Here is a 16,887-nt window from a genome sequence, read left to right as displayed (position 1 = left end):
ATGATTTTGATAGTAATTGTTTTATATATATGAGCTATTTTTTAAAAGTATTTCTCTTTCCGTCCTTGCATTCATTTTATTATAGTTTAAGTTGGGTCGTCAATTAATTTAAAATAACAAAAAGTAAAGGAAAAAAACTGCGCCCAACGAGGGACTCGAACCCTCGACCCTCAGATGTCTGAGTTATGATCAGCCCTAAAAGTCTGATGCTCTACCGACTGAGCTAGCCGGGCACTGACAGCGGGCTATCAAATGCGGATTATAATCGGAGTATAGCGGATAGCAGCTTTTCCAATACTGTTTCTATATTAAGATATGACGTATGAAATTGAGCCATCTGATTGGTTGTTTAAACAGTCGCTTGTGCTAAAAGTTGTACATTACTACGGACCTATTTATTGAAAACGGTTTACCAGTATAGGTCCGCGCGATTACAAAAATAAATCAAAAGTATGCATGTTGCAGCTTATTGCCTTCTTTTTTTACAAGTTCAAAACAATGAAATAGATACAGTACAGTAGATGCTGTGCATTGGTTCTAATTCAGAAACCGTCAATAGGCCTACATGTATTTCAATGCTCAATCAGGCGCGTAGCAAGTATACGGCTGAATCCATCATTCTGACAAAATATAAAACAATTCAGCCAAAGTTATGGTTTGCTATTTTAGGTGGAAAATCTGCCGAGTAAAGGGTATATTTGTAGATTTTTCCTTAAACTTTCAATTTACCAGTATAAGATCGAACACCCCAGAACGCATAGAATGCACCAGACTGCACCATTTTTTCATAAATTTCAGGGGGTGGGGGCATGCCCCATGGCCTCCTACCACAATTACGAATCCACATGAATAGAGGCCTAGCTACGTCCCTGTCAATAAAATGAAGCTTTAGCATAACAGTGATGAAAATGACACTGTTGACGGAGTTAACTGATGGGTTTCAATAACATAGTCTGAAGTTGAATAAAATGTCAGGTAGTACTCCAATGGTCCAAGTAGCATTTGGGGCATTTTTTCTTAAAGCGTTAGTAACGCCTTTAGCCACAAACCTTCAACATTCAAACGTCAAAATTAAAAACTGCGATCTGATATTTTGTCACCAGTATTATAATACTGTTTTCCAGATATTTTCGCAAAGATTGGTTCATTCCAAGACAAAAAATAAGAAAAAGTTGTCAGTCGGTGAGAGTGAAGCTTTAAAGGGAGTGTACATTAGGGGATGCAACATTTGAGATCACCCTTCGAAAATCCGAATGCTACAATATATATGGTGTAAATAAGGGAAGAGAAAGTATTAGATACACTGTAGTTTTACTCTCAAATCTTGCATGTCGGTTAATTTCGAGTGTCCCGGCTTACATTAGACTTTCTACACTCAAAGAGGTGACATGGGGTCCCATGAATTTTGCCGCCAAATCATCAGAGTCGACTGTATATATAGCTGGTCACTCACGTTAGACACTTCTTAAAATAACAACTTTCAACAACATCTTGATTTAATCCGTAAACATTTAACAAGTTTCACATATTAAATCATGTGAAAAATGACACAAGGAAATACTAAAAATACAATTATACAAAACAAATAGATATCGCCACTGAATGACTGAAGTGTGCATGTCGGCCATTTGGATCAAACAATTGAGTTAATCATTGTAGAAAATAGCACTAACATTTTGATTGATCTCTCTCTTTCTGTTAACACACGAACATAAACACTTTAGGCAGGATCATCAAATAAACTTTCGATCTTTTTCTTTCATGTTATATATCAAAACTTAAAAACACAGCCCTGGCACACAGCCCTGACACACAGCCCTGAAACACAGCCCTGACACACAGCCCTGAAACACAGCCCTGACACACAGCCCTGAAACACAGCCCTGACACACAGCCCTGAAACACAGCCCTGACACATAGCCCTGACACACAGCCCTGACACACAGCGCTGACACACAGCCCTGACACACAGCCCTGACACACAGCCCTGACACACAGCCCTGACACACAGCGCTGACACACAGAGCTGACACACAGCGCTGACACACAGAGCTGACACACAGCACTGACACACAGAGCTGACAAATACCATGGTACCAATGATTCTGTGGCTAGTGACATGGGATTTACAGGGTGGTTTGGACATACCAAGAAGGGTTTCAGATCTCTTTCGCTTGGATATGTACTTTATATCGTGCTGCCTCTTAAATTGATATACAGAAATTTCTAAATGACAATTATCCAAGAAAACAATGTAAACTGGCCAATTTGCCTGAAACTATTTCGAATTCTTTCTGCACAGTCGACCCAGATAGACAGATAATGATGTTTTTTAATTGCCAAATCATACTTACTGGATGTTAACATGGTTTGTATATGAATCATAATAGCTGCATTAATTCACTCTTTAAAGTTTCGTTGATTTCATTAAAGACCCGTTCCCATTACTTTTGAAATAACCTATTATCTTGAAAGCCATAATCCAAAGCTGAACAAGTATTTACATTGACACAGATTTTCGAAGTCCATTCATATCTGATGTGTCATGTTTAAGCTGAGTCAACGATAACTGGTGAGATACCTGCGAAAAGATGCATTTATTATAAAATGACTGACATGAAATATGTACGGCATATTGAACCGACGACAGAGGACTCAAACCACGGCAACTGAATAACTACTTAAACTTAAAGTACGCAATGAAACACTGTAACACTACCCCCTTACGCAATTTGAAATACTAAAAATACTGCCTGGATTCCAGGAATAATTCATTTTTAAACATACGTTCTGGCAATTCAAACCCACGGAGTCATAAAACGAAAATGGCGAAAGAAATGATAAAAATAACTACTGAAAAATCAGTCGTCGACATGCCATAAACAGCTCTCAGATTAACCCCATAAAATGTATCTTGTGACGAGGTACAGCAGAAGCAGAGATACTTGTTCGTAATGCACTGTTTTACGGTGTTGTACTGTTACAAATTAAGACAAAACCTATAGTGCTGTATTGACATTGTATGTTTAGTATGGAAGGAAACAGATGTTTAAAGTTTAATTTGAAAGAGGAAATTCCAATGTTGTGCCGCCGGACACGACCACTAAATTAGCGTGGAATCATGGAGTAATGTATCCTCACGATAGTCATAACCGTTCAGTAACGAGAATGGATGCTGTTCATTTATTCCGCAGGCTAGTTATTGAACGTTGTCTTGACAACATGATACAGAACAGTTTCGTCTCCAGCTTCCCTCGTATTTCGGTTTGTGGGTGCAGTTACTATTCCTCTAATTCAGTTGAAATGACCTTTCGAACGCGCATGCGCTATATCCATCCAGACGCTACTGATATAACACAGGACCAACACTGGCAACAGGCGTCATAATAGAACGTGTGTAAATTATTCGCTTTAATCATGCACGGAGTGCCGTAAGTATACATACAGTATTCCTGAATAAAAGTCGTAGATCAGCCTAACAGTGTAACAAATACGTAATATGTAAGTTACAAAAAGTAGTGCACTCTTATAATAAAAATAAGAGGCTAAAAGCGTTTCCAAAACAGGCCATCATGAACTATAAGCAGATGCCCTGAACTGTCAATATGATCGCCCCGTGTGGAGCTGTGTGGCTGCATGGTGCTCTATCAAGACAGAAAGACAATTAATATTAAACGAGGTCCCGGTAACTAAAAACTTTCTTTTTTGGGAGAAAGGTGCAATTTGGAGTTGGGTGCACGTGTATGGTAGCTATTCAAATAATTTATAAAATGTGGAAAGCTGCTGCAGATGCTCTTACAACAGGGAGATTTACTGGATTAGAATACCATTCGAATGGAACTCCGGAAACAACCCAAGTCGCAAACATAAATTTACATATCATGCATGGTTAAATGACACAAAAAAGCGAAATAGAAAAGCGAGGAGGACGAAAATAAAACCAAATAGAACCAATAAAAGCTGTAAAGGAATTAGAGAACAAGCATATAATTGTACAAGAAAATGGTTTATTAAAGTTGTTTTTGTCCGTTTTAATACTTAGCTTCCATATCTTATATCCATATTCAGCAATGGAAACGTGCCATGACACACATAGGCCCGTGGATGCATTCATCAATCAACAACCATACACTTTGTTCGTGAAAAGTGTGTAATGTCATAAAACAATAATTACTTAATACCACCTGAGAGCGACCGTTTGCCCTATAACTTGCAGTACACGGCAGCACCCGTCACGCAACCAGATACATTTAATAGCAGTTGCTAGACTGTCCAAATGCTTCCAGAGTATCTTTTAATGAATTTTAGCATGCTCAAAGACGTCAGTCTGATTCAACGAAAAAACAACAACTTTGAGGCAAATTAAGATCAAATAATTCTTGAAATGAGATCCTGAGGTAGAACAAAATACATTCACAGCAAACAGCAGTGTTCTATTCAAAGATGTTTGACGGGACCCACTATCACGAAAACTCTTCAATAATTTTGTTAAAAATATTTATATCTTACTAATGGCCTTATTCAAATATTTCTATATGCAAATACGAACAAAAATTAAACACGACAGTTTTTTTTTCCTTTCCGTCTACAAATTGAGACACGATACGTCACTCGGAACTCCTCGGCCGCATTTTCCATCGCAAACAACCTCGGATATTGATGGACGGTTTACAATGTAAAAAAATCTTTATAATTAAGTAGATCGCGTAGTAATTTCAATTAAACAGTTAAACTTAATGCTTTTACTCTTGGGAATTTTAATTAATCATGCAATAATGCACTTCACTGGCAGTCAATTTAAACTAAGAATACACGTTCAAACATTACAATTGTTAAATACTATTATTAACAATTTTACGGTCTTATATACATCCAAAGTATTTTTAAATGGAAAATGGCCGAGGAGTTCCGAATGACAATACGTATAATCGCGATATTGGAGCCAGAAAAGCATGAACTTCACCGTCAGTGCACCATACCACGTGACCGAACCAATAATAAATCCAAGGTTAATTAAGAATATGACTCTTAAGGGCAAGGAGGGCTTTTTATTCGAGCTTGCAAAATGTCACATAGGCTCTTAAAACCAGGTCCAACAAAACCTGAACAACAAAGTAACGTTACTTCACCATTTTTTAAAACATTTAAAATGTCCTCTATTTTCCACAATATATTTGTTATATTGATGGCGAGCGCTTGATTGGGACTCTATCATTTCCATCCTATTCATTTCGCCCTGATCATCATCCTAAATTTAATTGACCCGGTGGACTAATTGAACCAATTCCTTTTATGTGAATGACACTGACATCTTTAGATTTAAGTTGACACTGGCATTCATAAGTTCTGACCCAATAAGTTGTGATTGCTCGTATCAACCTAGTTCCAGTTTTCGTAAGTTAGTCAACATACTTTATTGTGAGGCATGGTATTACTTAGACGGCATAGAGACGTACAATGTTGAAACACAGCGGTATTACGTACGTTGTGTGTTTGCGAAACCGACCGTCTAGAAAGTTCTTGAATTATTTCAAGACAAGTTTTAAGGAAATATACTGTCCAGGAAAGTAAACATTCATCATGGAACATTAAACGAATAAAAAACGCAGATCCTTCATTTACATAATAATCGGTCTTGGTAGAAGGATGGATTTGAAACCGTGCACGGGCAAACGCCGGCAATCTAGCCCGTGTAATTAAGCTGATGGGGCGAAATGAATAGGATGGAAATGATAGAGTCCCAATCAAGCGCTCGCCATCAATATAACAAATATATTGTGGAAAATAGACAACTCCACTTTCTGAAACCCAAGCTCAGAGCATTGTCAAGGGAGTCGCGCTAGATTGTCTGCGAGTGAGCTCGATAGTGTCATTACGCTTGTACTTTCAATAAACTATAGAAGAAATAAAAAAAAACCACGTTGTGTCATAGTCTGAAAACAATGCAGTCAAAGATCTCATAAAAGTAATGAAAATTAAAACAAACCCCGCAGAGAGAGACACATTCAACAGGATTTTGTCCATGGCGGCATGATTTAATGAATCTCTTATTTTACGTCCGTAGCAAACAATAATGCACAAACCTCGTGGGACCAGACGTCGATAACGGTCACGTGATAGTGTCCGAGCTGGGAATTGCACTACTTTAAAAGGGATTGAGTGCCATACAGGTCCAAACCGAGGCTCACTTGTACGTGTGTTTACCATTTTCGCACCAAATATTCACATACAAATTCAGAGAAATGCAGACGGGATTTTTTGTATATATGCATATATTTCAATGATGTGGGCGGAAATAATAAATCGAATGGTGAGGCTAGAAACCCTTTAACTTGTATTGTAGCTAACTTTTGTCAAACTTACAGCGTGTGCCGAAAACAAATAAAATCTACCCCGCTACTGAGCATATTTAGAAAGAAAGAAATGCTTTGTAGTACATAATGGTAGAGTTTATATGGGAAATGCCAGGTACTGAACTGTCGTCAACAAGGACTAGGACTTACAATGTCAACGTTGTTCTGCAGTTTCTTAAGGACTACTTTTCATGAAAAGATTTCTTGGCGTTCATTGACAAAAATACCAGTCTCTATCTCTATATTGAAGTAGTTTGTGTTGTCATTACATAGCTGCTGAGACGTAAAGTTATCCCAATAAAACGGCAGTTAAAGACGCAAACCATCGCTCTCTTCTGCTCGTTACTTGCAAAATAAAGGCCTCCACTTTTGACAGGGAATCGATATTCGCAGGCGTTAAATTGAACTTAGAAAGAACATATCTCCATCCTATTATTAACTTAAATTTAGTGAAATAAATGCAGACAACTTCTGTTTAGGAACAACAGAAAACGGATCAATAACGACCCATATTGACAGTGATTATGTAATCTGGGGTTTCTTGCCAATATTTCTACCGTGCATGACACAAACCATTCATTGCCTTTATTCCAGAATTACTGCATCCCAGCTTGACATATGCGAACATCGAGCTTGCTAAAATCGTTGGAAAATTCCCTGGGTTATGAAAATCTCGGACAAATATGCATGGCAAATGTTTGCTACGAGTGCAAGCGTCTGTGAGTAGATAAAACTTTCTTTATTTTTACAATAATTGAGAAGAAAGTTACATAAACTTATACTAAAGCACTTTAGTACGCACGATTTTGCGTGGGAGAGTGTCAATGTGCTATGAGGGAAACCGGAGAAAACCCACTTGTCTGGCTAGGTGACTATCACCCAAATTAAGATGCGCTCAGGCCGAGAATCGAACCCGGGTCGCCATGGTGAGGAGCTAGTGCGCTTACCACTGCTCTCACCATTCAATTCAAATTTGTTCAATAATGCTGAGAGTTGACCTTAAACACAGTCATATTGCTCAAGATGACACCCTATATGTATCAGCTTGAAACTTTGCACTTCTTGAAGAAGAAAAAACAGATTTGTAGTTTTGTTGCTACACAGTCATATACTAAAAGCTTTCATTTTACTTTCACTTTCATTTTTGAAAGCCTGAATATAAATCATACACTGCTTTGCGACTATGTTCAAAACGTATGAGTTAAATGAGGGCATATCTACTTGTCACAACAACAAACAACAACGGCGTCACATACCTGTGGGAGACTCCGCGTTCGTGGAGGTAATGCAGGGCGGATAGCAGCTGCCGAAAGTAGGGCCGTGTTCGCGTCTCTGAGAGGCGCCCCTCCTTCTGGGACTTAATGTAGGATAGCAGGTCTCCACCGGCCGCGTACTCTAGTACCAAGCAGTGCAGTGTGGTAGCCTGTAGACAGGAAATGACGTCATGTTAATATCCGGTGTAATGTTTTGTTGACATAATAATTATAGTGTGTTTTCTTTCGCTTCAAAAATTAACAAACATTAGTTTCAGTGTGGACATAGAGTTATATGTGTGTGTCTACATAGAGGCAACTTAGTTTCAATGGAAGCCGAACGGTTTGGGTTTTTTGTTTTGCTATTAATTGTCATAAAAATGTATGTGATTGTTTTGTAAAAGAAATATTTTCAAGTCTACTTTGTGGGCATTAAAAAGTAAAGTACGACGTTTTTCGAACCACAATGTACTTTTTATCTTGCAACTAATTATGTTCATGTATGCTTGTACCATTACGGTAATATCAATCACTAGTAATATTATATGCATACATTATTACATTTAAAAATACTTTGATACATGAAACACATAACGCTCACAGCAAAATATAAACACAAAACACATACATCATATATAACGACAGTTTTGTATTCAAATCAATACGAATACATACATACATATCAAAATTTGATTACAAGATTATTACCATTTATGAGGAGGGGGGGATTTTTTGGTAACATATACTTTTGTTAAATATTTATAAAAAAAATCATAACCAGCTCGTGTGTTATTAAAATTGTGGCCCTTGGCATCCATTGAATGTTTTGTTTTAGTAAAATCGTGTAATTTAGTCTGAACGAAAACTGGTCATGTTCTGTTCTGTTCTTCTGCTGAGCAAATTTTAAGTAGTACATGTAATATTAACTTCAGATACAAATATACAAAACGGTAAATGGATTTAGTTTCTCCGAGTAATACATGTATAAAAGCGCCGGCGCATTCTTCGCGCACATATGACAGGTCTATCATTATGTTGACGACGAAACTTGAGTAAGACACGGAAAACCGTTCAATGCCAATTGAAAGCAGCTAGCTCTTGTCATGAAAATCAGTGAAAATACAAACAGTGTTTATAAATTACAATGTTCCGGTTTGATTGTTGTCGAATACAAAACGGGCGAAGTCGTTCTGATCAATTCTTCTCGCCGCATTAACCGCACTGTTACACGGGAAGAAAATCGACAACTGTCAGGCAACCAGTTTTCAATTATTGTATTGTACACTTAATTAATGAATATTCAATTGAGATACACAGGTGTAATTTGATGAAATGTTATATCTCTGACCTATTTCCCAAATATCATAATCATCATAAAATTCATGCCCAATTGCACAAATTGTATATAGCAAATGGTCGCAAAATGCCCAGGTGTTTTATAATTGTTAAAATATGTTTTCCAATTTTTCACTCGCGACCGATAATTTCATATAAATTTCAAGATTAAAGTTTGAAAATAAGACTGCTTCAAATTGTTTGGAAGAATTTAAACAAAGTTAATGAAATTTGCTAACTCATCACGGTGTATGTGACGTTTGTCCAGTCAAGGTAATGCGGTGTCTTCGCTCCTGACTATTACACATAACATTGGTCAGCATATGCACCTATCATTACCTCATACACAACACAACGTAGTTTTTAATTCTTTAATATGGATATTTCTATGAAAAACTACAGAAACAAGCCCAGCAGCCAAAAGATTAAACTTAATGGGTCCGTATTTATTTTATATACGTAATATATTGTGTAGTATTCTGGTTATGTGACTGAATAATATCAAAACTGCGTTGGTTACTGAGAGGTCATGAGAGGTCATAAACATGGGGTGAAATGAGGTAACTGAATAATATCAAAACTGCGTTGGTTACTGAGAGGTCATAAACATGGGGTGGAATGAGGTAACTGAAACAGAAATATATGATTAATCCAATAACTGTATGTAGAATATGATGACAATAGTGGCAATCAAGGATAAACTCTGGGAATCACACAACCCTGTTACCTGCAGCATCAATCCGCGCGAACCCTGATAAAAAACAACATAGGTATTAGTCAAGGAATATAACGTAATAAAATACACATTCTGGAAACTTATAAAAGTACGTTATGTTTAACATACATGAACACGGTGTACAAATATAGCCGAGTCTAAGTGTTGCATAGCTACTAGTATATAATACAAATAAAACCAGGCTCTAATCCCCCAGTTTTAAACAATCATTTTCCCCTTTATATAACTCTGTTGTATCAATCGAACAATTAAAGCTCTACTAAGTGTTCAAGTAATAAATAATGTAACAAGATTAGGAATCACTGCACGAGAAATGGCCGAAAGACGACATAATCGAATCCCAAATGCCCGTACACGAGAAATAAACAAGTCCTCAGTTTACAAGCGACAGTGCTCCATCAGTATCACACCCGCAATGCGAGACCAGTTGACATCTTAGGAAACTAAAATAAAAGTAACAGCGATGCAAGCAGACAAGACGAGTTTATTTGATTTCAAAAATTCTCCATAAAAATATCCTGTATATAACTGCACAAAAGTAATCACCGTAAGAAAAATTGCATAAAAATACTTATTATAACATTCTTGAATAATCGTGCCGAATTGATAAGATGATACGGTAAGTAAAGAAATTGGTCTGCTGACATCATTCAGGATCAGTCAGGTGTTGTAGGTCAACTGTAATTCCCCTTTTTCTGAGATCTTTATCAAGATTTATATCTAGAGAACAGATAATCCTTATTATTAAATGAAATACAAAACTTGGTAAGTATACGGTACAGACGATTTCAACATATCCGAACGACGGTCTTGATTAATTGAAATATTGCTTTCTGCCTTCCACTACATTGTAATTAGGGTAACCATTAACTGCAGGACAATATATCATTCTCAATAGACCGAATGCAGTCGCGTGATTAGGAGTGTTTCAGCAGTTTTGGTTAATCTGCTGCACAATCTGGTTAGATAACATCAAAAAGATTTGATTATCCTTATGATGGTGTTATTTAATACCTCCTCTCCAAATCATACAAGGGTTTTAAATGAATAGCGCACAACTTTTACTTCACACCGGGCCCACCTGCAGCTGTGGTTGGTTTCTAGCACGGCATACCTACTATAAGCCTGTTCTTGTAGACATTTTGTCTGTGCTGGCCAGGTGACGAAAGTACTCTACCTACAATTTGTGATAGCTTTCCACTCATTATTCTTAGGTGTATGCAGGCGCTCGGTGTATGCAGGCGCTCTTTCTTATAATTATTTCATTCTGATATCTTTAATATGAAACTTGCAATTGTATATTTACGTTAGTATGATATGAATGACGCCGTAATGCTAGCTTGTCATTATGGCAACCATTGGAAATAGGTCATTTCCTTTACGTTGTTGAATTTGAATATATGCCACTGCTTAATAAAGTTTGCGTTATGGTAGCTACTAGAATGAAGGTCACTACTGTGTGACAACGGACTTTAACGATAGCCATCATAGTGTAGGTCAATACTGTTTCACAACGAGCACTGCGCTAACACACATAATGTAGGTCACTATTATTTCACAACGAACATTGCTTTATTGATAATCATTGGAATATAGGTCACCACTTTACCACAATGCGTTGCCTTCACGATAATTTTTATATGTAGGTCACTACTGTATCAGAAGGAACCTTTCACGATGACCTTTTTATGTAGGTCACTGCTGTATCAGAAGCTACTTTTCACGATGACCTTTATATGTAGGTCACTGCTGTATCAGAAGCTACTTTTCACAATGACCTTTATATGTAGGTCACTGCTGTATTAGAAGGTACTTTTCACGATGCCTTTATATGTAGGTCACTGCTGTTTTAGAAGGTACTTTTCACGATGACCTTTATATGTAGGTCACTGCTGTATTAGAAGGTACTTTTCACGATGACCTTTATATAAAGATCACTACTGTATCAGAAGCTACTTTTCACAATGACCTTTATATGTAGGTCACTGCTGTATTAGAAGGTACTTTTCACGATGACCTTTATATGTAGGTCACTGCTGTATTAGAAGGTACTTTTCACGATGACCTTTATATATAGATCACTACTGTATCAGAAGCTACTTTTCACAACGACCTTTATATGTAGGTCACCGCTGTATTAGAAGGTACTTTTCACAATGACCTTTAAATGTAGGTCACTGCTGTATCAGAAGCTACTTTTCACGATGACCTTTATATGTAGGTCACTACTGTATCAGAAGCTACTTTTCACAATGACCTTTATATGTAGGTCACTACTGTATCAGAAGCTACTTTTCACAATTACCTTTATATGTAGGTCACTGCTGTATTAGAAGGTACTTGTCACGATGACCTTTATATGTAGGTCACTGCTGTATTAGAAGCTACTTTTCACAATGACCTTTATATATAGATCACTACTGTATCAGAAGCTACTTTTCACAATGACCTTTATATGTAGGTCACTGCTGTGTTAGAAGCTACTTTTCACAATGACCTTTATATGTAGGTCACTGCTGTATTAGAAGCTACTTTTCACGATGACCTTTATATGTAGGTCACTGCTGTATTAGAAGCTACTTTTCACGATGACCTTTATATGTAGGTCACTGCTGTATTAGAAGCTACTTTTCACGATGACCTTTATATGTAGGTCACTGCTGTGTTAGAAGCTTCTTTTCACGATGACCTTTATATGTAGGTCACTACTGTATCAGAAGGTACTTTTCACAATGACCTTTATATGTAGGTCACTGCTGTATTAGAAGCTACTTTTCACAATGACCTTTATATGTAGGTCACTGCTGTATCAGAAGCTACTTTTCATGATGACCTTTATATGTAGGTTACTGCTGTATTAGAAGCTACTTTTCACGATGACCTTTATATATAGATCACTACTGTATCAGAAACTACTTTTCACAATGACCTTTATATGTAGGTTACACTATAATACAATGTATGTCACTTCTGTCTCACGATGTGCATTGCTCCGACGATTACCAATATAATTAATGTCACTAGTGCGTCACTATATGCTTTGCTTCAACGATAACCATATGACTGTATGTCACAACTGTATAAACATGTGCACGGCTTTCACGATAACCATTAAACCATTTAGGTCGCTACTGTATTACAGTGCTTCAACACGTACCATTAAAATCTTACAGTAAATGATTGTGATTAGGGTAATGTTGTAATGCGGTGTTTGTATTGCAGCATTTAGAATACATGGCACTTCTTGCGTTACTGGTTATATTTGGAATATAGGCCATGTCGACCAATATAAAATAGGTCACCGCTATAGTATCTTTCATTAACAACCATTAGGATCGGGCTAGCAATATTAATGTTTAGAATATTAGAATTAAATATAGGTGACCAAACTTTGAAATCAATTTCATGATAACCATTGTGGTATTTTCACGATTTGTTTGCGAAAATGATTTTAAAACAATAACGTCTCACTTGTTTGTTGTACTATTGAATGTGTAAACGTTTAATCAAAAACAAGATAGATTGCGTCGAAATGAGATAATAATTCTTGTGTTTAGACATACAGAAGATTAATACATAACAGTGTAAGTATCCAGTGCAATTATTATTTTCCCTTTTTGAAATTCGGAATAAGTTTGTCGCCAATCTACTTCAAAATCAAATAATAAATCAATCATTCTTTAATTTGTTATCCCGTCCAGTGCAATATTGTCAACATCTGATGAAATACAATATCTCTTTTGGGAACCGTATTCGGGTCAAGGATAGTATGATTTAAATATGAAATTGCCTGCAACCCAATTATTTGAAAATGTTAATATCATAGTCATAATCAAAAGTTTGATAATTCCCTTTTCATGAACAGCAATTAGTAAATAATACGATGTGTTATTACCAAAATGCTAGCTCAATATTGCGTGCCTCCTGTCAAACTTTAATTTATTTTCCATTAGAACTTTTTGTAACCGTATCGAATAATTAATCTTGTAAATCGTATCTATTAACATAAAAATCACGATATGATCAGACAAATTAATGTTATTATCCACGTTTTATGTCTGCAATCAGCCGACGATAAATAAAAAGTGAACTCGATGAAAAGTTATTTGAAATCAAATGCAATTTATCACTTATATTATTTCATTCAATCTTTTGTATAACGCGATCGCGTTGAATGGTGAAGTCATCACATTTTGATTTCCACATACGACGTATTAATAACAAATAATGAATTCGAAACATGTTAATAAAACCAAAAAAAGTTTGAATATAAAACCATTCAATATTGTATTGTATCACAGTATAATATTTATTTAAGAAATGTATTTGTTAAGTGTGATACGAATTTTATGGATTCGAAAGAATTTTCAGCTCACTGTGTCGCCCTAGTATGCTGCAAATAAAGACTCGTTTGTTGTATAATTATATAGTCGGAGATCACAAAGTATGGGCCTATTTTCTGGTATTTGATATAAGGCATATTATATATCAGTAAGTTTTAACATACAAATTGAATACTTAAATATTTATCAAGTAACAACATTAGACAAGCGTGTATTGTTAACTACATATGTGACCGCATACCGAGGGAGTTTGCTTTGGGCGACATTCTAATAAAGAACGCAACATGGTACCTAACAATCATCTTACTTCAAAGACTCGTCGAATTATTGTGCCAGCCGGAACGTGTTAACATTTGTATGGATAGATCCTTACACTGTATTGCATGTTTGTGTGCTTTGTATAAGCTTCAGGTACAAATGGTTTAATAAGGAACAGAACAGAACAGAACAGAACAGACATTTTATTAAGACTTATACTAACATAATATTTCACTTAAATATGTCATGTGTATGTACAAGGTAAGCTTTAAAGTTGAACAAATATTTATGTTATTGGAGCGTTATGCAATTTTAATTAACTAATAAAAGGTATAAATATGTAAACGCAGTAGTGTAACAGCTTAATAAACAGGTTGTAGAAGAGGATGAACAGAATTATGTATCATTGTTTAGATTACAGTAACGGATATATAGTGATAGGGCGAATATACTAATGACGTTGAAGACCAATAATTGGAAGTATTTTACGTTGATTGTGTACCGCTTCATAAATATTTCATATTTTCTAGTAAATTCGTTGGGTGTAACAAATTATAGAACCTCCGCTCGGATGAACACTAGTTTTTAAATGGATGTGGTTGTATCATTATGTATTTTCGTAAACGATTATATTTCCCTATGCAGCCGTTATAATTCACTCAGAGGGTCGACAAGTGCAGCCATCTGCGGTAAGCATATTAGTGCAACAGCAAACAGCGAATTGAGGCCAAGTATAAATAAAACCACTAATCAATCTTTTTCCCATAGAAAGTAAATCAAAAGAACAAAACCTTCATACACATATTAAATTCACAGCCCACACTGTAGGAAGGCTAATGGTGTCAACCTAGACGGGGATACAGGTCATCTATGTGCAACCGTAGATGTATACCTGCTTCTACTTAATTGTTTCACGACATTTACAACATGCAACAAGATATTCTTAACATTGTGAAAACAGCAAAAAACTTTAACAATCTGATCTAGACATCCAGTAAACAGAGTCGATGATAGAAATCAAATATATGGGAGTAGGAATGCAACATCGTTATTCAGCAATTCAGTAGGTCAACAGGATAATGTTATGCACGCTATTATGTGACAACCTCCAATAGAACAGCCCATATACACTAACGTCTTCAGTCTGAGTTTGAGACGTAGTCTCAGAATAGCGGAACTTTATTTTCGTGCTGCAAATAAAAACATAGGACCAAAAAATGATAAAAATTGCTGGATATGTTACAAATAATATGTTCAACAATCAGACTCACATCTTTCATATCAAAATGTATATTATAGATATCTTAAAACATGTAATCATTCAGTTTTCGGAACCTTAGTTTCAAACTCAAAGTAAATTGGTTAGTAAATATGACCCAGAGCTTTTGAAAAAAACAAACATGCTATTTGTACTGTTTTATCAATAATAATATCATCGGAGACGACCCTTTCTATGAAGATTTAACTGCGATATCATGCGAAGGTTAAAATAGTCTGATTCCTGAAAACAGAATGCCACTTGAGCCTGCGATATGGGCGATGACAGTATTGAACCTATCATCACTTTTGTACACTCATTGGACAGTCTCAATCAATTCGAAACATTAGCTGTATTAGGTGCATCCAAAGGAAAACTCTCCCAGAATCGATCCTCTTGTAATATCATCATATAAGAACATTGCACTTGAAAACAACACCGACGTCAGTTTGCCTTGCGATAATGCTTTCATTATCAACATGAACATGAACACGAAACCGTTTCCTCAAAATGGAGATCAAATCAAATGTATGTGCAATCTACCGACAACAGGTTCAAATGAGCAAGTACGAGTTAAGAAGTACTTGAAGCCTTCAAGTTGCATTTTATTTTCCAACTTTCATTTTCATCTGTGAATTGCCTGTTCTCATGGTCCAAGAGTTCGTCCCCTTGTCAGTGCCACCCAAGTTTCCATTGTTGACCTAGATAGGCTCGTGCCCGCCATGCACAGCATAAAGACACCCTTCATTACCCGCCAGCGAGGCTCTAAATCAACCCCTTCCTACCTGTATACAGACATCCAGCCATTCAATAGTTCTTAAATCTTACAAACAGATAAATTAGGCCCTCAATGATGAGATAATTTGGATAAATTAAGAATTGTGTTCAGTATCGCAGTGTTATTTTCCCCCACCATTCCTATTACAGTCACCTGAAACTATAATTTATAGTTGCTACACGATTCTATTAACCTCTCTCTAATTTCACTAAATTGGATGTTGATTGTATTAAGTATTCCCTTATACGCCGAAGGGAGGACATGTATGTTCGCGAAAATTAATCAAGGGGAAGGGGAGGATGAGAATACCCTCCCTAAAGGAGTCATCGGGTCACTGGTTTATACTTAGCAACATTTGTACAAAGTATATGAAGCCTTTAATACAGTATCCAACCTTTCACTCGGCTGAAATAAACACCGTTTTTAAATTGGCCGATACAAATGCAGAAAGGTAATAGATCGCGAGTCTGTGACACACTGTCTAGACGTGGCTACACACCTTATGCACCGATTTACGTTTTGTTACTATTCATTTACCATCTGAAATCTCCACCAGAGGCCATCACGAGAGAA

The 16,887-nt window shown here is 36.4% G+C and overlaps 1 non-coding gene and 1 pseudogene across 1 annotated transcript; both read right to left on the bottom strand.

Annotated features, from left to right (window-relative positions):
- Nucleotides 1–16,887, bottom strand: part of LOC128215049 (uncharacterized) — an 89,269-nt pseudogene that overhangs the window by 32,797 nt on the left and 39,585 nt on the right.
- Trnak-uuu (transfer RNA lysine (anticodon UUU)) lies at nucleotides 141–233 on the bottom strand. Its single transcript has 2 exons — nucleotides 197–233; nucleotides 141–176 (listed from the first exon to the last, which is right to left on the bottom strand). It is a non-coding gene; the product is annotated as a tRNA-Lys (tRNA).

Source organism: Mya arenaria, chromosome 13 (genome assembly GCF_026914265.1).
Source record: "Mya arenaria isolate MELC-2E11 chromosome 13, ASM2691426v1".
NCBI classification, from domain to species: domain Eukaryota; kingdom Metazoa; phylum Mollusca; class Bivalvia; order Myida; family Myidae; genus Mya; species Mya arenaria.
The sequence above is the reverse complement of the archived record's forward strand: the minus strand, read 5'-3'. Positions and strand labels throughout refer to the sequence as shown.